Source organism: Malaclemys terrapin, chromosome 22, assembly GCF_027887155.1.
Source record: "Malaclemys terrapin pileata isolate rMalTer1 chromosome 22, rMalTer1.hap1, whole genome shotgun sequence".
Taxonomy (NCBI): domain Eukaryota; kingdom Metazoa; phylum Chordata; order Testudines; family Emydidae; genus Malaclemys; species Malaclemys terrapin.
Window position 1 is genome coordinate 380,756 of NC_071526.1, and position 23,288 is coordinate 404,043.

Consider the following 23,288-nt stretch of genomic DNA (forward strand, 5'->3'; position numbering starts at 1 on the left):
TTAGAGGATAACTGTATAGCTACCAGCTAAGGGAGTTATATCTTGAACTCAAGTAGTAGAAGCTCATGCTTTTAAGTCTGGATGGCTCGGGTTCAATCTTTGATGACTAGCTATGTAGGGTTACCATACGTCCTCTTTTTCCCGGACATGTCCGGCTTTTCGGCAGTCAAACCCCCGTCCGGGGGGACTTGCCAAAAAGCGGAACATGTCCGGGAAAATGGCGGCTCTGTTTAAGAGCCCGGCTGCCTGAACGCTACCGGCTTCGGGCAGCCCCGTGCCTGGAGACCCTGCGCCGCTGGAGCCCGGGAGGGGAAGTGCCCGGCTGGGGGCGCAGGGTCTGGAGGCACGGGGCTGCCCGAAGCCGGTAGCGCTCCGGCAGCCCGGCTCTTAAATAGAGCCGCGGGGACTGGAGCCTCCAGCCACCGGGGCTGTGTGTAACTGACCCAGTGTCAGTTACACAGAGCCCCAGCCGCTGGAGGCTCTGTTTAAGAGCCGGGCTGCCCGAGCGCTACCGGCTTCGGGCAGCCCCGTGCCTGGAGACCCTGCGCCCCCAGCCGGGCACTTCCCCTCCCGGGCTCCGGCGGCGCAGGGTCCGGAGGCACGGGGGCTGCCCAAAGCCGGTAGCGCTGGGGCAGCCCGGCTCTTAAACAGAGCCTAAGAGGAGCAGAGCCTCCAGCTGCGGGGGTTCTGCTCCTCTTCGGCTCTGTGTAACTTATACAGTGTAAGTTACGCAGAGCCGCCGGAGCCCCGGAGGGGAAGTGCCCGGCCGGGGGCACAGGGTCCGGAGGCATGGGGGCTGCCCAAAGCCCGAGCGCTACCGGCTTCACGGTTTGCTGGGCAGCCTCCAGACCCTGCGCCCCCGGCTGGGCGCTTCCCCTCCCGGGCACCAGCTGCGCTGGGGAAGCGCCGTCTGGGGGCGCAGGGTCTGGGGGCTGCCTGGGAAACCGTGATGCTGGTAGCACTGGGGCAGCCCTTTCCCCCTGGCTGGGAGTGGGAGGGAGGAGGGGGCGGAGTTAGGGTGGGGGAAGGGGCGGAGTTGGGGCGGGGCTAGGGGGTGGGGAAATGGGCGGGGCCATGGCCCGTGGAGGGTCCTCTTTTTTTATTTATGAGATATGGTAACCCTATAGCTATGATGGAGGTTGCTACACTTATCATCCCTTTAATCAGAGGTTCTGAATATGCTTGTTGTAGGCAGAGCTAGCCTATAGTTAAGCAACCGAAAATTTAGAATGGGAAGTGTTGAAATGTTGGGAAGCCTTATAATTTTGCCAGTCTGGAACGAACATCCCATCTGAGGGATGGGGGTGGGGAGAGAGGAGAGTGAGACAGGACCAGGAAACTGGGACAAGGAATCCAGAGTGGTAGTGGGGGGCAGTTGAAATTAAATGAGGAGCTGGGGCTGGTTAGACAGCAATAGGATAGACATAGACGGGAGGAGATGGGGAAGAAGGGTCTTTCTCTACTAGAGACCACTCCATTCAGGAGCCTGGAATAGACCCAGGATTCCTGAGTTTCACAGTTCCTCTTCTGTCAGCAGATATCTGTGAAACCCAGTGGCAAAAAAAGTGTCTCATCCCCCTATAGAGCTGATCTATCACATATAGGATGATAACCTGTCTGCCTCTGCCATCACTTACTCCATTGGCTCAAGTGGCATAAGTCTGTGCAGTGGATCTAAAGGTTCATTGGCAGGGTTGTAGCCATGCGAGTTTCATAATGATTCCACATGACAGAATTTCTGGGGCAGTTCAGTTTGGGGAAATGCATACAGAAATAGGGTGACCAGATGCCTAAATAGGGGAATGTCAAGTAGGAGTAGAGAGGTTATTTTATCTCTGTATTTGGCACTGGTGCAACCACTGCTGGAATACTGTGTCCAGTTCTGGGGTGCACAATTGAAGAAGGATATTGATAAATTGGAGAGTGTTCAGAGAAGGGTCACAAGACTGATTAAAGGATTATAAAACATGCCTTATAGTGATCGACTCAAGGACCTCAATCTATTTAGCTTAACAAAAAGGTTAAGAAGTGACTTGGTTATAGACTGTAAGTATCTACATGGGGAACAAATAGTTAATAATGGGCACTTCAGTCTAGCAGAGAAAGGTAGAGCATGATCCAACGGTTGGAAGTTGCAGCTAGACAAATTCAGACTGGATATAAGGCATACCTTTTCAATAGTGAGAGTAATTAACGATTAACAATCTACTAAGGGGTCATGGTGTTTTTCTAAAAGCTTTTTCTAAAAGCTATCCTCTAGGAATTATTTTGGGAAAGTTCTATGTCTGTACTATACAGGCGGTGAGACCAGGTGATCACTGGATCCCTTCTGGCTTTATAATCTCAGAACTAGGTACATCAATTCACATGCAAAATTCTCATTGAATTCAATAGGTGTCCTTGCCCTGTGGCTTGTGGTGCGAGCTGCAGCAGGGGCCGTACAACCCCTCTCGCAGCTTCCTAGGGCCCCCTCTCATGGCTTTGTGCACCTGTGTCTGTCATTGTCATCCTCTTCACCCGCCCCCTCCCCCCGCTCGCCCAATGTGTCCTGATATTTCACTCTTGCGATCTGGTCACCCTAAGTTCCACAGGTTCACTGTGCGTTCTGTGAAGAAGTATTGCCTTTTGTTAGTTTTCCAACCTACTGCCTATTAATTTCAATGGGTGACCTTTGGTTCTTGCGTTATGTGAATGAATAAATAACACTTCCTTATTCACTTTCTCCATGCCAGTCATGATTTTATAGATCTCTATCATACCCCCCTTAGTCATCTCTTTTCCAAACTGAAAAGTCCCAGTCTTTTTAATCTCTCCTCATATACGGAAGCTGTTCCATTCCCCTAATCATTTTTGTTGCACTTCTCTGTACCTTTTCCAATTCTAATACATCTTTCTTGAGATCAGGCGACCAGATCTGTATGCAGTATTCAAGGTGTGGGTGTACCATGGATATATATAGCAGCATTATGATATTTTCTGTCTTATTATCTTTTCCTTTCCTAATGATTCCTAACATTTTGTTAGTGTTTTTGCCTGTTATTAGATACATAACTCCATACCCAGTATTTATCTATGCATATTGGGAATATGTTTTAAAGTCTGTATCAAGGCAGAGTTGAATAGGGTGACCAGACAGCAAGTGTGAAAAATCGGGACAGGGAGTGGGGGGGTAAGAGGAGCCTATATAAGAAAAAGACCCAAAAATCGGGACTGTCCCTATAAAATTGGGACATCTGGTCACCCTAGAGTTGAAAAACAGGTTTTCTGTCAGCCTGTCTCTTGGGCACGTAAATTTAGCATTGTAAGTTAACACAATTATTAGTCTGTTAAGTGTAGTTTCTAGAGAGCATGTTCTGTTGTAACCCTGATAGGCAAAGTAAGGGCTGGCCTAGTTCCAAGGAGAGAGCTTGGGTGGCTAATGGGCTGTAGGTGTCAGGAACCTGGCACCCGGAGAAGCACAAGCCAGGCTCCCTCTCCCTTGAGGTGGGGGTGGGGAACGAGGTGACTCTCAGACCTGGGCATCCAAGAGCCATTGCAGCTACCTTCTGCGATATGTGTCAGAATCAAACACCTGGTAGCTATAGCCTTCACCGCGATACAGGCATTTCACGTAGTCTCATATGGCATAACTGAATCCAGGATGGAAGTAATGAAGATAAAAGGACATCCACGTTGAGGATGTGGGGGCTAGAGCCCTATAAATGGAGTGGAGATGGCATCTGAGATCCAATGGCTTGTCTCCGTGGCCCCGCAGGTTGCGCTGTGGGGGTGTGAGTTGCAGCTTGCACTAGCGTGCTACATTGTAAGTCCCCTGTGTGGATGCTGCAGGCATAAACTAAAAGGTACCTGGTTCACATTAACTTATTTGCTCAAAGGGGACTTCATTTATGAGCACTAGGTACCTTTTGGTTCACACCCTACAGCATCCGCATGGCAGAGTTACAGTGCAGTGTGCTAGTGTGTGCTTGTAGCTCTAACTGCAGGGCAGTGTAGGCGTGGCCTGTGGCAGTAATACATACAGACCCTGTGCAACAGAAACTATGCAACTATTTGAACAAGTTAAAAATTACTAAACAAATGATCAGCTTTCCTAGGCTTAGCAGGTAGACTAAGGAATAGAGACTGGCTCACATCCAAACACCCGTTGGACACTGGGCAGGCTCAGATCCAGGTCTGAGCCGTGTGACTCAGGCCCGTCTTCAGTAGAAACTTACCAAAAAGATGTTCTGCCACGTTCCTGCTCCTTTCCATGGGTGTGTGTGTTTCATAGATATAATAAATACACATGCACATACATACACATGCCTTCTCTTCACAGCAACCCCTGCGTCAGACTCTGGACGCTTTTCCAGTCTCATTTGGAAAAAGGAAAGGTATTGAATCTAATGTAACCTTTGGCAGGTAAGCAGAGAAACTAGGGATGAGCTGGCTATAAATTGTCCAAATGCTGTCAGGCACCCACCTAAAATATATGCTAGACCGTATATATGATATTACCCATACTTCATGGATGCCTTCAGCCTTCACAGTGGCCACTGAAATGAAATGCCAGTTATAGATCTCCAGAGACAGACAATTATTCTCCTACGAGGGCCAGGATGTGCTATTTTAAGTCCTGGAGCAATTCCAAAATAGCATTGTGACATCTGGGGCCAAGGACTGTTTTAATCCTGGGTATCTCAGAAACTGTCAGGGCTATATCTGACTCTCTGGCATTGGCAAGCTGAGAACTCCACTTTTTCATATGGCTTTGAGCATTTGGTATTAACCACGGGGATGTGTGAGATACAGGGTAGTTAGTGGTTCTTTCATCAACAGACAATGAATCCATGGAACTCATTGGTGCATGATATTGAGGCAAATAGCTTGGTACACAAAAAGAAAGGGATTAGATGTTTGTATGAATACAGAAAGCCTTCTGAATTGGACTAACAAGGACAAATACAAGAGCTATCCATTTTTCTTTTTGAACAGGAAACTTTACTTCATAGTATGATATCACATAGCTATGTATATTACAGGGTTTTTAGCCTCCCTCTGATGGTGCAATTAATCCTAGGTATGAACAGGATACTGGTCTGGGTGAATCATTGGCCTGTTCTGGGTGGCCGTTCCCATGCTGATGCATGTGCATGTGGGAGAGAATTGCTTGCCGTGCGAGGAGCAATGGCCCCACTTCTTTCTAAACATTTAGTTGATTTAGTTGGGGATTGGTCTTGCTTTGAGCAGGAGGTTGGACTAGATGACCTCCTGAGGTCCCTTCCAACCCTGATATTCTATGTGCATCTTCTCCAGGGTCCAGGCACCTAATTAGTGGAGCCACGCCTGCGAGGCTCCACTAATTAGATGGGTGGCCCTTCATTCTCTCATGTGGAGCCACCCAGGAGTGCACCTTAGAGGGAACTATCCGCGGACCACTTGAATGGACCACAGTTTGAGAACCTCTGAATTAGAGAACATGCTCGTTTAAAGTTGCACTATGCGTTGTTTGGCAGCCACCTGCTTTGTCCACTGCTTGCAGAAAGAGCAGCCCACTGGAGCTAGCTGGTGGGGGCTTGGAACCAGGGTGGGCCAACAGCTCCCCTAAATTCCCTGTTCAGCTGCCACTCAGCAAACTATTAATTGCCGGCAGTTCAAATGTCCCTCTCCCCACTGCCGTGTGCTGCTCCTGCTCTCTGCCTTGGAGCTGCTCCCATGAACCTCTTCCTGGGGGTGGGGGGAGAAGAGGGGTGCTGTTGTCAGGGTGTCCTCCTCCCCCATTCCTGTCCCCCATCTCCACAGAGCAGGGGAGGACATGACAGGGCTCAGAATGGAGGGAGCTTCTTGGCAGCAGCTGCTTTCTCAAAGTCTCTCTCTCTCACACACAGGGTGTGTGTCTCTGCCGTGCTGTCTTCCCACCCCCTACCCCCCCATTTGTGCTGCCTTATAGAGCGTGAGGCTGCATTAACAACGTGTTAACCCTTGAGGGCTCAGCCGAGTGCTAGTTCATCATTTAGCAGTAAGGCATTCCCTGGGAAATATCCCACCCTCTGACTTCACCACCTCAACCAAGCTTCACAATTATCATTGCTGTGTACAGTATTAAATTGTTTGTTTAAATCTTATACTGTGTATACATATATATTATATAGTCTTTTGTCTGGCAAAAAAAAAAAATCCCTGGAATCTAACCGCCCTATTCATCATAGAATATAAGGATTGGAAGGAACCTCAGGAGGTATCTTGCCCCTGATCCTTAAATGGCCCCCCTCAAGGAGTGAACTCACAACCCTGGGTTTAGCAGGCCAATGCTCAAACCACTGAACTATCCCTCCCCCGCTTCTCCCCTTGGCCAGCGTGGGGCAGGAGCGGTGACTGCGAGCGGGGGGGGGCCCTGTGCTGGTGGAGGCAGGGCCGGCTCCAGGCACCAGCTTAACAAGCAGGTGCTTGGGGCGGCCAAGGGAGAGGGGCGGCACCTGCGGCAATTCGGTGGTGGCAGGTCCCTCACTCCCTCTGGGAGCGAAGGACCTGCCGCTGAACTGCCGCCGCCAATCGTGGCTTTTTTTTATTTATTTTTTTTTTTGCTTGGGGTGGCAGAAATGCTGGAGCCTGGGTGGAGGATCCCATTGGAAAATGAAAGGCTCTGAGGGGGAAGGGCAGGCTCAGGGTCAGTCTACCCTGGTTTAGTGGATGGGGGGCACTAGGACCCTGCGGCAGCAGTTGATGTAGGGAGGCAGTATATTGCTGTAGGGGAGAGACGGTGCTCCGGGGAAGCACGGAGGGGCGGCAGGTAGGGCCGGGCCCCTGGGGCCTGAATATTGCTGGAGCCCAGGCACCACCAGCCAATACAACTCGCCGCCCCTGGTTGTCAGTTTTGCTAAAAAGCAGAAAAAAATGATTTTTTGACCCCTGGCAAACCACCTTGTTCTGCTTTACTCTTTCACTTTCTATTTTAGCCTTCCTACATGCTGGAGAAAAGAACAAATTCTGCAGCCATTGAACAAGCATTAACAGAAAATTGCATGAGACCAGACTGATACCCAACTGATTCTCTTTTCCAAAATGATTTTGCTTCATAGCCTCACTTTAATTCGTTAATTGTGAGGCACCTCCTGGACTAGGGGTCCGTGTAACTGACTGTAGAGAAGCTGGAGGACAGCAATTCTGTAACCACTGAGAAGTTTCTCCCGGTTTCATAAGGTAGGTGGCAGGAAGTTTTCATCCTTTACTTTGTTTTTAAATCCCATGTCCTGTGTCAGCAGGGGAAGGGCAGTGCAGGGCAGCCCTATGAAGGGGTGCAGCAGCTGGCATGCTCCCACTGCATGTGCTCTAGCCCAACCAATATCCTCCTCGTGCCCCCAGAGCTCCTTGGCCTGGCTTCTAATCAGAGAGACCCTGTCTGGCTCCAAGATACATCAAAAGGGACCTGCCCCTTCACCGGAGCTTGACGGGCCCTTCTTTACTGGATAGAGTTATGGGAGCGGGTTGAGGGTTGTTCCTGGGTGGCTAATGGGGCAGTTTGACAGCTTTGATTTGTTGGCTGGCTGAGTTCATTCGTTCTGTGTGTGGGATAATGTTTTCCTGCTGGGTGGGCGCCAGCCGTTTTGACTCTAATAAATTGTTCAGGCATCCGGAGCATTTTGCAGGGGTATTTTGACTGGTATTTCACTCTACAGAAAGGCTAATAATAAATAACAGAACTGGTCTTGCATGTTTTCTTCTAGGGAGGTGTCAGAGTTGCCTGGGGACACCAGTTATTTTAACTCCTGCCTCATCCCCCCTCAGCAGCAGTGTCCCATGACTCAGCCAGTCCGCCCTGGAGATGGGGCTTCCCTATGGAGTGTCCCTGCTCATGCTAACCTAGCGCTGTCTGCCTTTAATCTGCAAACATTCCATGCAAGCTGCTGCTGAAGGCTGGAGAGAGCAGGGAGAATTGGTAGCTGCAGGGTGATGAGCTCCAATTTCCATGCGGCCTCCGACTGCCCCCACCCACCTTCTTTGGCATGTGACTACACAAATAATGATGCTGCACAAAGCAAACTGTGGCCAGTCTCCAAGTACCCAGGGATGGCACAGAAAGAGCCCGATTGGCTTAGTTCCCAGTGGAACACCAATGGACAACCTGCCCTAAATTCTCAATTACTGAGGGACAATTTTCACTCATTGATTGATATATTTGCTTTCCACAACCAACTCTCTGTACAACTTTTCATGAGTGATGTACCTGAGTATTTGGATTCTAATATCTAAACTATTGTTAAATTTAATCCCCTAAATTTGGGTTATTGCTGATTATGTACTTCATGTATTTTGACTTTCTGGATAATCTAAGCCAGAGGTGGGCAAACTACGGCCTGCGGGCCATATCCGGCCCGTGGGATTGTCCTGCCTGGCCCCCAAGCTCCTGGCCCGGGAGGCTAGCCTCTGGCCCCTCCCCTGCTGTCCCCCCACCCTCGCAACCTCAGCTTGCTCACTCCGCCACTGGCACAATGCTCTGGGCGGCGGGGCTGTGAGCTCCTGGGAGACCGGCCTGACCTGGTCTCTGTGCTGTGCGATGGCGGCAGCGTGGCCTGGCTCCAGCTGGGCAGCGCGGCTGTAGTGCCACCAGCCACCGGTGCTCCAGGCAGCGCGGTAAGGGGGCACAGAGCAGGGTGTGGTGGTCAGGGGGTGGGGGTGTGGATAGAGGTTGTGGCAATCAGGGGGGACAGGAGGTTGAATGGGGGCAGGGGTCCTGGGGGGGGCAGTCAGGAAGGAGAGGAGGGATTGGAAGGGGTGATGGGAGGCAGTTGGGGCAGGGGTTCCGGGGGTGGTCAGGGAGCAGGGGGGGTGGATGGGGCAGGGGTTCCGGGGCGGGGGCATCAGAAATGAGGAGGGGTTGAATGAGGCGGCGGGTGTCCGGGGGCGGTCAGGGGACAGGGTGTGTGGATGGGACAGGAGTCCCGGGGGGCAGTCAAGGAACACGGGGGGTTGGATGGGGCAGGAGTCCTGGGGCGGGGCAGATAGGAGGTGGAGGCTGGGCCATGACCCCCTCCCCTAACCGGCTCTCCATACAATTCATGAAACCCGATGCGGCCCTCAGGCCAAAAAATTTGCCCACCCCTTATCTAAGCACTATATCTAGATGTACAGACACTCTTTTCTTAATCTGTGTAAATATAATGTAAATTTTTTTTAACATTAGCTTTATTAAGCAACAGCTGGAAATCCAGGGCTAAGGGTCCTTCTAGCCTCTCCCCTTCCCAGGCCCACCGAACAAAGGAGGAACCCCAGGCTTCCTGCAGTGCTGCTGGTAAAAGCCCCTCCCCCCACACAGCAATGTTTTGTTAGCTTTCTTGGCCTGCAGCTGTTCACTGAGGAGAGGTCTCCATTGAGCAGACTGCTGTGATGGCCAGGTCCTCTCCTGAGTTGGTACAGTCCATCTGGATTAGGCGTTCAGACTTCCCGCTCTGGTGTACAGTACTTTGCATTTATCAACGCTGGATTTCATTTGCTCTCCTGTTGTCCATTCCCCGGGTTGTTCAGGTCTCTCTGAAGTTCCTCACAGCCCTCTCACGGCCTGACTAACCTCAATATCTTTGTGTCACCTTCATCTATCACTCTCTCCCCACCCATCTCATCCCCGTTCCAGCTCATGAATAAGTGTATTAAAGAACACAGAACCTAGTACAGAACCTTGAGGTCCCGCAGTTAATCTTTAGCCATGATGAAAACTGACCATTTATTCCCACTGTTGCCAAGCCAGTTTCTGATCCATGACAATATTTTACCTCTCACCCATGACCTGATTTCTTTAGTAGCCCCTTGAGAGGGACTGCGCCAAAGGCCTTTAGAAAGTCCAAGTGAATTATATCTACTATGCCTTTTGGCACGTTCAAAGAATTCCAACCGATTAATGAGGTATGAATTTTCTTTGCAGAAAAGCCATGACTCAGTTTCCCCAGTTGACTGATGTTGCTGATGCCCCTGTGGATAATCCTTTGAGAGGTGCAGCTGTGCTCTGTTCTATTACTGAGCTGCACACAGAGATAATTCCCCAGGGCTCTGCTGGGTTGTTTGATCTTGTTGGTGCCAGAAACCGGATTCCCCAGAGGGGGCTTTCTCTGCCTGAGGCTTTTGCTGAGTCCTGTGGGATCACAGTCCTGCTTCAGGGTGCTGCCTGAGGCCCTCAGCCAGCTGTACAGCCGGTGTGCACTGACTCCAGCTGGGCCCGCCCTGGGATGCCACCCTTGTGGGCTGGATTGTGACAATCCCGGGCCCCAGTTATACAGCACTCCCTGGGCCCTGCCCCACACTGCGCCCCACACACACATTTTCAGTGGCTGCATCAGAGACAACCCACACAAGAACTGTGTGCTGGACAGGCAAGGGCTGCGAAGACTCCCCTTTTGGCAGGCTGGAGTCTCCTTCCCAGATGGGCAGGGGTGGAGGCTGGCAGACCTCCTCCTCCCCCTGTGAGCTGCAGCTGGGTGGCAGCAGGGCCCCCTTCCCTGCAGAGTGACACACTGCCCTGTGTGTGGTTTAAGAAAGATACCCCACAAGCCCTCTTTGTAGCACAGGGCTGCAGTTTCGAACCAGCACGGAATTCCCTGGGCTGAGGGCACATGCAGGCCGGAGGTCAGGAGCTTTTGGCCGATAGTTCTGGAACTTATCTAGAAATCGTTCCTGTAAGAGTGGGTTTATTCCTGTGCCAGTGCTGGAGCTGGCCTGGGTTTGGGCCTGACTGTCAGCAGAACTCAGCACTTACTGTGAACCCAACGCTTTGAGCCCTTTGGAAAATCTGGCCTCAGCTGCAGGTGCTGGGCATCTCTGAAAGGTCTGGCCAGAATGTGGGGTTGTCGCACTCCAGTACCCAGTGGAGTCAGCGTAGTCGCACCAGCTCTGCCTATTTACCACTCTCATGTCCTGGATTGCAGGGTCACGCTCACTGACTCACTCACCCAGGGCTTATGTGGTCGTCTGGACATCAGGGAGATGGAAGATTCCTCGATGTCCTCCGGCTCTGTGAGGTCACTGCCGCTGCTTGGCTTCACCATTTTCCTTATTTCTCTTCACATTCACCGGCTGGACTCAGGTAGGATTCCTGGTGCTTTAGGGTCCAGTCTCTCTCCCACAGAAGCCAGCGGCTCTGCTGGGGAAGGCTGGGCCCTCAGCCTGAGCTCTGTCTGAGGGAACTCGGGGATGATGAGCAGAGCAGCAAAGGTGGCAGCTGGTGGGCAGAGGAGCCAGGGACTTGGGCAATAACTGTGTCTTGTGGCCTAAAATAGGCCCCCACAGCAAGTCTCCAGCTGGCAGCATGTGGCAGCTGTGCCCAAAAATGTCCCCATGAGGCTGATTGATTTCTGGTTCTGTGGGACGTGTCCTGCCCCTAGGGGCAGTGAGGATGTATAGCTGGGTCCTGCTTGCAGGGACAGTCAGTTCCGTAGAATGGCCCCAACAACTAGAAACTGCGAGTTACAGTGCAATAAAGCAACCCGGGCGCACTAGCTCACTCCCTGTCCACACTGGCAAGATATGTAGAGCGCTCTGACTCCGCGGCTACAGCGCTGCTGGTACTCCACCTCAGTGAGAGGAAGAACGTTTGCTGCACCTTGGCTACAACGCCCGGGCGTCAGTGTGAACGAGGTGTTGTGTTACTGCGCTCTGATTGGCCTCCGGAGACGTCCCGTAACCCCTTAAGTCAAGTGGCCACTCTTGTCATTGTTTTGAACTCCTGTAGGAATGCGGAAATGCCCTTTCAAAGCTCCGTTTCTGTGAAATGCTGTGTGTGTGTGTGTGTGTGTGTGTGTGTGTGTGTGTGTGTGAGAGAGAGAGAGAGAGAGAGGCGGGGGGAGAGAGGGGATCTGCTGCTGTCTGAACTTACAAGACGGCATGCTGACATACTCTCAGCCCCCCAAAAACCCACTCTCTCTCCCCCCACATACACACAACACACTCCACCCCCTGCATTTGAAAAGCACTTTGCAGTCACTTGCATGCTGGGATAGCTGCCCATAATGCACCACTCCCAATGCCGCTGCAAGTGCCGCAAATGTGGCCACGCCAGTGCGCTGTCAGCGTGGACAGACTGCAGTGCTTTCCCTACTGCGCTCTATGAAGGCTGGATTAACTCACAGCGCTCTACATCTGCAAGTGTAGCCATGCCCTGAGTGTTCACAATGCGGGGGAGAGCTGGGTAGTGGAGATACTGGGTAACACCTGGTAATAATCCTCCCACTGGTGCCAGTGGGGCCAGGATTTCAGCTCTGGTGCCGAGAAGAAAAGGGCTTGCGGGGAGCTTGGGGGCTAGGTGGGGAGGGTGGGAAAACAAGGAGTAGCTGCCAGGCACAGCAGGGCTTTGATCACACTCTTCCAAACTCTGGGAGAATTTACATAAAGTTACAAACATGATTTTCAAACGGCAAAAATTAAAAAAGGGGAAACCTGGCTGAATCAGGTTTGATTAGAAGTGGTTTGAAAAGGCCAATTATTGTTGGTGGGAAATTGTTTTTAAACTGTTCTTCAGAATTTCCTACCAATTGTTTTTAGTTTGTTTGTTATGTCCAAAAACTGGGAAGTAAACCAGAAATACTTACTGAGAATGTATTTTTAATGAAAATGTTTCAATTTTCAGACAAAATTTTTTATTTCTGGTTTTTCAACAAGAAGGGAAATTTTTGACTGAAATTGAAAATTTTCATTTAGCTCAAAAAGCCACATTTGGTCAAAAAATGTTCTGATGAAAAAATTTCAACCAGCAGTAATTTTGATAAAGTGATCAGTTACAGTCCCTGTGAGTGTTTTGCCTAACTCTGAGACATGGCTGAAAGCAGGTTGAATGTAAAGCACAATAATGATATATACTTTATACGTTATAGGAATCCAGAAAGAAATGACGAGTAAAGAGGAGTTGATTTCTAGGAGAAGGAGCATTTTAAAATGTTTCCCTATGAGTGTAGTAAAGGTCTCAGTAAGAAGATCACCTAGGAGATGTAATTAGCCCTTAAGGAGATATTGTGCCAAATCTAAAGATGAAATTCTGCCTCTCAGGACATGCAGCCCAGGACAGAGCCTGGCTTTTAGTCACCTTTGCATCTCCTGGATCCTGGGTTGTTCCAGGGACTGCAACAGCCCCCAGTGTCAATTAGGGTTGCCCTAGCTTGCAGCAGCCTCCACAGCTGCTCTGCAGGTTGGTATTGGCAGAACGCCAAGTGCTCCAGCCACACCATGTGACACACTTTGATGCTCTGAGGATACGGTCAAGTATGCCAGCCCTGAGCCACTCCTGTGGGGGGGAGGGGATTGCCCAACCCCCTTTACTCTGTCAGAGGACTGTGAAAAGGCCAGAATCCATCTGTATATGACGGGCCAAGGCCACTCAGGGTATGTCTACACTACAGGATTATTCCGATTTTACAGAAACCGGTTTTACAGAAGTCGAATGTATGCGGCCACACTAAGCACATTAATTCGGCGGTGTGCGTCCATGTACCGGGGCTAGTGTCAATTTCCGGAGCGTTGCACTGTGGGTAGCTATCCCATAGCTATCCCATAGTTCCCGCAGTCTCCTCCGCCCATTGGAATTCTGGGTTGAGATCCCAATGCCTGATGGGGCTAAAAACATTGTCGCGGGTGGTTCTGGGTACATCCTCCCCCTCCCTCCGGGAAAGCAACGGCAGACAACCGTTTCGTGCCTTTTTCCTGGGTGAACAGTGCAGACGCCATACCGCGGAGCCCGCTCAGCTCAAGACAGCAGTCATGAACATTGTAAACACCTCGCGCGTTATCGTGCAGTTTATGCTGAACCAGAACCTACAAAACCAGGCGACGAGGAGTAGGCTACGCAGCGCGGCGACGAGAGTGATGAGGACATGGACATGGAATTCTATCAAACCGTGGGCCCTGGCGCTTTGGAGATCATGCTATTAATGGGGCAGGTTCATGCCATGGAACGCCGATTCTGGGCCCGGGAAACAAACACAGACTGGTGGGACCGCATAGTGTTGCAGGTGTGGGACGATTCCCAGTGGCTGCGAAACTTTTGCATGCATAAGGGCACTTTCATGGAACTTTGTGACTTGCTGTCCCCTGCCCTGAAGCGCCAGATACCAAGATGAGAGCAGCCCTCACAGTTGAGAAGTGAGTGGCGATAGCCCTGTGGAAGCTTGCAACGCCAGACGCTACCGGTCAGTCGGAATCAATTTGGAGTGGGCAAATCTACTGTGGGGGCTGCTGTGATGCAAGTAGCCAAAGCAATCCCTGAGCTGCTGCTACCAAAGGTAGTGACTCTGGGAAACGTGCAGGTCATAGTGGATGGCTTTGCTGCAATGGGATTCCCTAACTGTGGTAGGGCGATAGATGGAACCCATATCCCTATCTTGGCACCGGAGCACCAGGGCAGCCAGTACGTAAACTGCAAGGGGTACTTTTCAATGGTGCTGCAAGCACTGGTGGATCACAAGGGATGTTTCACCAACATCAACGTGGGATGGCTGGGAAGGGTTCATGACGCTCGCGTCTTCAGGAACCTTACTCTGTTTAAATGGCTGCAGCAAGGGACTTACTTCCCAGACCAGAAAATAACAGTTGGGGATGTTGAAATGCCAATAGTTATCCTTGGGGACCCAGCCTACCCCTTAATGCCATGGCTCATGAAGCCGTACACAGGCAGCCTGGACAGGAATCAGGAGCTGTTCAACTGTAGGCTGAGCAAGTGCAGAATGGGCATTTGGACGTTTAAAAGGTCGCTGGCACACTTTACTCACTTGCTCAGACCTCAGCCAAACCAATATTCCCATTGTTATTGCTGCTTGCTGTGTGCTCCACAATCTCTGTGAGAGTAAGGGGGAGACCTTTATGGCGGTGTGGGAGGCTGATGCAAATCGCCTGGCCGCTGATTATGCGCAGCCAGACACCAGGGCGATTAGAAGAGCACACCAGGAAGTGCTGCGCATCAGAGAAGCTTTGAAAACCAGTTTCATGACTGGCCAGGCTACCGTGTGAAAGTTCTGTTTGTTTCTCCTTGATGTCTAGAAAGGAGTACGGCAGAAAGGGATCTAGGGGTTATAGTGGACCACAAGCTAAATATGAGTCAACAGTGTGATGCTGTTGCAAAAAAAGCAAACATTATTCTGGGATGTATTAACAGGTATGTTGTGAGCAAGACACGAGAAGTCATTCTTCCGCTCTACTCTGCTCTGGTTATGCCTCAGCTGGAGTATTGTGTCCAGTTCTGGGCATCGCATTTCAAGAAAGATGTGGAGAAATTGGAAAGGGTCCAGAGAAGAGCAACAAGAATGATTAAAGGTCTTGAGAACATGACCTGTGAAGGAAGGCTGAAAGAATTGGGTTTGTTTAGTTTGGAAAAGAGACGACTGGGAGGGGACATGATAGCAGTTTTCCGGTATCTAAAAGGGTGTCATAAGGAGGAGGGAGAAAATGTGTTCACCTTAACCTCTAAGGATAGAACAAGAAGCAATGGGCTTAAACTGCAGCAAGGGAGGTCTAGGTTGGACATTAGGAAAAAGTTCCTAACTGTCAGGGTGGTTAAACACTGGAATAAATTACCTAGGGAGGTTGTGGAATCTCCATCTCTGGAGATATTTAAGAGTAGGTTAGATACATGTCTCTCAGGGATGGTCTAGACAGTATTTGGTCCTGCCATGCGGGCAGGGGACTGGACTCGATGACCTCTCGAGGTCCCTTCCAGTCCTAGAATCTATGAATCTATGAAAACCCACCCCCTTGATTGACTCGTTCTCTATAAGCAACCCACCCTCCCCCTTCGATCCCAGCTTGCTTTCAAAGGAAATAAAGTCACTATCGTTTAAAAATCATGCATTCTTTATTAATTGATTATAAAAAGAGGGAAAGAACTGACAAGGTAGCCCGGGTGGGGTTTGGGAGGAGGATAGAAGGGAAGGAAAAGGCACTAAAAAAGTTCAGTGTAATGACAGCCTTTCGGTTGGGCTGTCCACTGGGGTGGAGTGGGAGGGTACACGGAGCCTCCCTCCCCCCCTCCCCCCCGCGTTCTTGCATGTCTGGGTGAGGAGGCTATGGAACGTGGTGAGGGGGGAGGGAGGTTATACAGCGGCTGCAGCAGCACTCTGTGCTCCTGCTGCCATTCCTGAAGCTCCACCAGACGCCGGAGCATGTCCGTTTGATCACGCAGCAGGCCCCGCATTGCAGCCTGCCACCTCTCATCTCGAGCGTCCCTCATGGCCTCACTGGCATCTTTCCTGTACTTTGATACCATGTCCTTCCATTCCTTCAGATGAGCTCTTTCATTGCAGGTGGATTCCATGATTTCCGAGAACATTACGTCTCACATCCTCTTTTTTCGACACCTTATCTGAGATAGCCTTCGGGACGGAGGAGGGAGGCTTGAAAAATTTGCAGCTGCGGGAGGGAGGGAAAAAAGGGAGAGAAGTATTTAAAAAGATACATTTTACAGAACAATGCTTATACTCTTTCATGGTGAACAACACTATTCACATTACATAGCACATGTGATTTCGGTATAAGGTCGCATTTTGCATCTTAATATTGAGTGCCTGCGGCTTTGGTGTTAGAGAGCACAGACGCAGTTCCGGGCAACAGAATTCGGCTTGCCTGCGGCCATGGTAAGCCATTGTCTTTCGGCTTCTGCAGCTTTCCTACAAGCAGCGCCCTCCTTTCCCACATACCAAGCAAAGCCCGTTGAGTGCTGCAGTTTTCCTGTTAATGTGCAGCAGCAGAAACCAAACTAACCCCCCCCCCCATCCATTTCTCTGGGATGATTGCTTTATCCCTTCCCCCACCGCGTGGTTGGTATCAGGGAAGATTCCCCCCACCCCACCCCGCGCTTGGCTAACTGCAGGGAAGGATTTATTTTCAGCCACAGGCAAACAGCCCAGTAGGAACGGTCACCTCTGTCCCCTTAATTAAATTCCCGTATTTCAACCAGGTTACCATGAACGATATCCCTCTTCTGAGGATTACACAGCGAGATAAAGAACGGATGTTGCTTGAATGCCAGCAAACACCGGGACCATACGCTGCCAGGCTTTGTCATGCAATGATACCAGATTACTTGCTACTAGCATGGCGTGGTCAAGTGTCCTACCATGGAGGACGGAATAAGGCTTGTGGAAAGGCTTTTAGAGTACCTCCAGAGAGCTTCATGGAGATGTCCCCGGAGGATTTCTGCTCCATCCCTAGACACGTTAACAGACTTTTCCAGTAGCTGCACTGGCCACGAATGCATCCCAAGTCCTCAGGGCAAATTAATCATTAAAAAACACTTGCTTTTAAACCACATTTTATATTTACAAAGGTACACTCACCGGAGGTCCCTTCCATGGCCTCATTGTCTGGGGGTTGGGAGGGTGCTTCAGTCAGGCTGAGAAAAAGATCCTGGCTGTTGGGGAGAACGGAGTGCTGTGTGCTCTCTGCAAGCTTGTCGTCATCCTCCTTCTCCTCCTATTCCCCATCCGTAGAATCCTCAGGCATGGCTGAGATTACCCCCGCCTCGGAATCCACGGTCAGAGGTGGGGTAGTGGTGGCGGCCCCCCTAGAATTGCATGTAGCTCAGCGTAGAAGCGACGTGTCTGCGGCTCTGACCTGGAGCAACCGTTTGCCTCCTTTATTTTTTGATAGGCTTGTCTGAGCTCCTTAACTTTCATGCGGCACTGTAGTGAGTCCCTATTGTGGCCTCTCTCCATCATGCCTTTGGAGATTTTTTCAAAAGTTTTGGCATTTCGTCTTTTGGAACGTAGTTCTGCTAGCACTGAATCCTCTCCCCATATAGCGATCAGATCCAATACTTCCCGTACGATCCATGCTGGTGCTCTTTTTCGATTCTCGGACTGCATGGTTACCTGTGCTGATGAGCTCTGCATGGTCACCTGTGCTCTGCACCCTGGGCAAACAGGAAATGTAATTCAAAAGTTCGCGGGGCTTTTCCTGTCTACCTGGCCAGTGCATCTAAGTTCAGATTGCTGTCCAGAGAGGTCACAATGGTGCACTCTGGGATAGCTCCCGGAGGGCAATACCGTCGAATTGCGGCCACACTAACCCTAATCCGAAATGGCAATAGCGATTTCAGCGCTACTCCCCTCGTCGGGGAGGAGTACAGATATCGATATTAAGAGCCCTTTATATCGAAGTAAAGGGCTTCATTGTGTGGACAGGTGCAGGGTTAGTTCGTTAACACTGCTAAATTCGAGATAAACTCCTAGTGTAGACTAGGCCTCAAAGTCAGTGGCAGAGCTGGGAACAGGATGCAGGTGTTCGTGGCTTCTAGTCCCACGCTCAGTCCCCCAGCCTCTCAGGGTTCACAGCATCACATTGCTTCCATTTATATGACGGTCACTGTGTCTGTGCTCTGCCCTGCCTTTAAAAGGTCTCTTGGAAATAACTCCTTCAGCATGCCAGACCCTCAAGGGGTCACATTTTCCAAGAGGGTAGCCACCTGGCCTCAGTGGCTCTGAGACCGGCCTCTGGGCTCTAGCTCTCCTGTTTCTCATGGTGAGCACTGCCCAGTGACTACAGGCTAGGGTTTATTAGTTTATTACTCAACTGGAATAGGGAGTTGGGAAATCCTTAGGTTAGCACAGAGGGGCAGAGGTTAAAACACGGCTCATAGTGGCTGAAGCCAAGGCTCCACTGAGCCAAGCTGCTGTAGGATCCCTCTGGACTCTCTCTCTCTCTCTGTCCCTTTGCCTCTGAGTCCAGAAGGAAAGGCCCTGTGTGGCTGTGAATGCTGTTTTTAACCCAGGCTCCCTGACACTCCTCATCCCCTGTTCTCCTGCTGCCAAACCATGCTGAGTTCATATATCCAACCTGCACTGGCTCCCCAGCCATTAAGTGATAATGTCCCAGTCCCAGCTCTTGGTTTTTCTCTTCCAGACTGGATCCTGCATTCACAGGTGCAGGTTGTGATCCAGTTCACTTTAATTATTCTGGTCTGGAACCAGGAGACAACATATTTCAGACACCTCATGCCTTCCGTCTGTCTGGAGAGGCATTTTAACCCTTGTGCATTCAGGGGGTAACAATACAGAGTCTGACGGGGAGACCCATTGCTGATAAAAATATTACAGTAAATTTCCATTTCCATCGCCATGACATATTCCTAGTTCCACTTTAGCTACAGTTTAATTTGTCCTGGTTCCTTCTACAGTGAGTTTCAAGGTGATTGGACCCGATGGCCCCATCAGGGCACTTGTGGGAGAAGATGCTCTGTTACCCTGTCACCTCTCCCCCAGGATGAGCGCTGAGAACATGGAGGTGCGCTGGTTCCGATCCACATTCTCTGCAATTGTCCATCTCTATCGGGATGGGAGAGATCAGGTTGGCCAGCAGATCGCAGCGTATCGAAGCAGGACGAAGCTACTGAAGGACAGTATTGCTAATGGGACTGTCTCCTTGAGGATACACGACATCACCCCCTCTGATGAAGGGACTTACGGCTGCCTCTTCCAATCACCCACCTTTTACGAAGAAGCTGTGTTGGAACTGGAGGTGGCTGGTCAGTAGCATGGACTGTTGTTTACCCTTCCCAGCACCAGTGAGCACTGGTCAATGGTGTGTCTCACCCCCATCCCCACAGTTCTGGTCTACTCAGACTAGTCACCTCTCACAGGAAAGGCACCGGAGCGCTAGGGAATGAGGCCGGCTGTTAATGGGATTGATGCACCCGCCTGCCGACTCCTCACCCCGCCCCGGAGTAACCAGCTCCGTGTCCAGCTCCTCCACCCCCCAGCTGCTGGGTCATCTGTCTGAGCAAGGATCAGGGCCCATCTGTTTCCCCAACCTCCACTCTGGGGATATGCCCCAGACACAGCTGCTCATCCCAGGGAGTGTGACCCCTTCTGCCACAATTTCCTTGGGCACTGAGAGCGTTTGTGGAAATCTCCCAGAAGCCTCTGCTTCCAGGAGCTGATAGAAGACCTCTAGGTAGCGCGGTGTGTCTATGGATGGTGTGGACTGCACTCTCAGCAAGTTTGCAGATGACACTAAACTAGGAGGTGTGGTAGATACACTAGAGGGTAGGGATCGGATACAGAGGGACCTAGACAAATTAGAGGATTGGGCCAAAAAAAACCTGATGAGGTTCAACAAGGACAAGTGCAGAGTCCTGCACTTAGGATGGAAGAATCCCATGCACTGCTACAGACTAGGGACCGAATGGCTAGGTAGCAATTCTGCAGAAAAGGACCTAGGGGTCACAGTGGACGAGAAGCTGGATATGAGTCAACAGTGTGCTCTTGTTGCCAAGAAGGCTAATGGCATTTTGGGCTGTATAAGTAGGGGCATTGCCAGCAGATCGAGGAAAGTGATCGTTCCCCTTTATTCGACATTGGTGAGGCCTCATCTAGAATACTGTGTCCAGTTTTGGGCCCCTCACTACAAGAAGGATGTGGAAAAATTGGAGAGTCCAGCGGAGGGCAACAAAAATGATTAGGGGTCTGGAGCACATGACTTATGAGGAGAGGCTGAGGGAACTGGGATTGTTTAGTCTCCAGAAGAGAAGAATGAGGGGGGATTTGATAGCAGCCTTCAACTACCTGAAGGGGGGTTCCAAAGAGGATGGAGCTCGGCTGTTCTCAGTGGTGGCAGATGACAGAACAAGGAGCAATGGTCTCAAGTTGCAGTGGGGGAGGTCCAGGTTGGATATTAGGAAAAACTATTTCACTAGGAGGGTGGTGAAGCACTGGAATGCGTTACCTAGGGAGGTGGTGGAGTCTCCTTCCTTGGAGGTTTTTAAGGCCCGGCTTGACAAAGCCCTGGCTGGGATGATTTAGTTGGGAATTGGTCCTGCTTTGAGCAGGGGATTGGACTAGATGACCTCTTGAGGTCCCTTCCAACCCTGATCTTCTATGATTCTGTGAACTCTGGGATAGATCCCCTGAGGTCCATGCAGCCACAGGGGGTGACCGGAGCTTTGTGTGTGGACAGGTGGTAGATCTGTATGTGTAACATCATGGCGAGTGAGGACAATGCTACACCGCTGGGGCTCACACTGCCACAGTCCCAGCACTCCAGTCTGCACCAGTGCAGTTCTCTAGTGGGCCCAGGGTGTAGCAATGACACAGGTTCACTCCATTCCCCTCCAGGTCTGGGTTCCACCCCTCACCTTTCTGTCGATGGCTATCAGGATGGAGGGATCCACGTGGTGTGTGAATCGGCTGGATGGTATCCGGAGCCCCAAGTGCTGTGGAGAGACCTCAATGGGCAGCGACTAGCACCAGTGATGGAGAAAATATCCCAGCAGGCTGACAGGCTGTTTGATACTCACATTGCTGCTGTTATAACAGATGCTTCGAAACAGAACCTGTCCTGCTCTGTCATCAACCCCCGTCTCGGCCAAGAGAAAACAGCGAAGCTGCACATAGCAGGTCCAGGGCCAGCCTTCGGGAAAATGGCACCCTGGGTGACTTTGTATTTTGGCACCCTGGCCCCTATGGATGCAGTGCCTCCCTATTGCCCTGACCTCTGTGGGTGCCCTCCCATTGCCCCTGGCCTCCACGGGCTCCACCGGCTCCCCACAGCCCCAGGGTCCCATTGCCTCTTCCCAAGAATAGAGTAAGGGAAGGAGAGAACCAGGCAGGCGGGGGGAGAGATGGACCCATCTTGTGCTAGTGCAGAGAAGCGGTACTCACTGATAAAACTAAGTGGGATTTCACACTTCTAATCTGAGACGTATGTGTGAAACTATTTGTAAAAGACACAACAATAATAACGAAAAACCCCTTCTCCCCTAACCCCTCCTGCTCCCCCTTCTACCCAGCCCCTTGCGCCCCTCTTCTAACCCCTGTACTCCCATCCTGTGCCTCAATCCCTGTCCTTCCCCCTTTCCCCGACCTCTGAACCCATCCTGTGCCCCAACCCCTGCAGCCCTTCTGCCCAACTCCCTTCTGCACCCCTTCTTTCCTAGTCCCTGTACTCCGCTCCTGCACCCCAACCTCTGCACTGTGCTGCCTTCTCCACTAACTCTCTTGCGCCCCTCGTCCCCAACCACCTTCTGCACTCCCTTCTCCTCTTCTATTCCCCATCCCCCCTAAACATTTCTGCACCCCCTTCACAACTAAGCCCTGCACTCCAATCCTGTGCCCCTGCACTGCACCCCCTTCACCCCTAACCTCAGCAACACTCCTGTGCTCCACCCCTGCATCCCCTTTTCCCCAACTCCCTTTGCACCCCTTCTTTCTTAGCCCCCACTCTCTCTTCCTGCACCCCGGTGGGGAAAGTGGCCTGGATGCTAGGGGCAGCTGGCATTGCTGCTCGCTTCCCCCCTCCAACTCCTCGCTCACATTGCTCCTCATTCCCCCCCTTCCTCCGTGCCCCCTAAGGGGCTGTTGGGGGGGAGCAAGGAGCAGCATCATGGCTCCATGCATCCAGGTCACTTTCCTCCCCTGAGCTGGGTAAGGGCCTATCCGCAATGTAGCCAGGGCCTAGCCAAGTTCAGTGACCAGGATAAAGCTTGGACTCAGCCTCATGGGAGAAGCCACTTCTCATCTCTCAAAAACCAGACCAAACATGCCTGTGAGATCCTCTCAGATCACTGCAGGCTCCCCTCACTCCTGCTGCTGCCACATCGATTCTGTCTGGGTTTCAAATCAATGCAACTTTTCCTTGCAGATGTGTTCCTCCCAAGGACCTCTCCCTACCAGGTGGCTCTGTCGGTGACCCTGGCTGGTGTGTTTTTTCTCATCCTTTTGGCCAGTTACTGCTTCTGGAAGCAGCACAGAGCAAAAGGTAGGGTGACAGAGGGGAAGGAATGCTGTCGGATCAGAGAGAGGGTCTCCTGACTTCAGAGAAGGTTGTCAGGAGGTTTCAGTCCTGTGCCACGAAGAGAGGTTTGAATGAAGTCAGTGAGAGAGCTGGAGGGAGAGTGAATGAGCCATGGAAGAGAGGAACTGAACACACCCTGGGGGCAGGGGGGTGTCCTGGATGAGCCACAACTGTGTGTGTGAACTGAGACATGCCCAAAGTCACCCCTTTGGGGCGCATTGTAGAATAGAATGTACCTGACCCTAGGTACTCAGTGGGTGTCGGGGTCACTCAGACTGAAGCAGGAATGAGACCGGGAAAACTGGGCATGGATCTGTATTGTCACTTGTGTCACACTAGCACCTGTGAACACCACACACACCTATTGGGAGACAGTCCTGGCCCCAATGAGTTTATAATCTAATTAGGGCAGGCACATGAAGGGAAGGAGGGGAAACAGAGACACAAAGCAGGAAAGGACTTGCCCAAGGGTACCCTGCAAGTCAGCGGCAGAGCTGGGAATAGAGCCCAAGTCTCCTGAGCTCCAACTCAGCCCCCATCCACTGCCGAAGCTATCT

At 51.2% G+C, this 23,288-nt stretch overlaps 1 long non-coding RNA gene and 1 pseudogene across 1 annotated transcript; one reads left to right on the top strand and one right to left on the bottom strand.

Moving 5' to 3' along the window:
* The first annotated feature begins 6,745 nt into the window (after positions 1-6,745).
* LOC128827620 (butyrophilin subfamily 2 member A1-like) overlaps positions 6,746-23,288 on the top strand; it is a 32,310-nt pseudogene continuing 15,767 nt past the window's right edge.
* On the bottom strand, positions 15,778-17,390 carry LOC128827624 (uncharacterized). Its single transcript, XR_008443030.1, has 2 exons — positions 17,280-17,390; positions 15,778-16,353 (listed from the first exon to the last, which is right to left on the bottom strand). It is a non-coding gene; the product is annotated as an uncharacterized LOC128827624 (long non-coding RNA).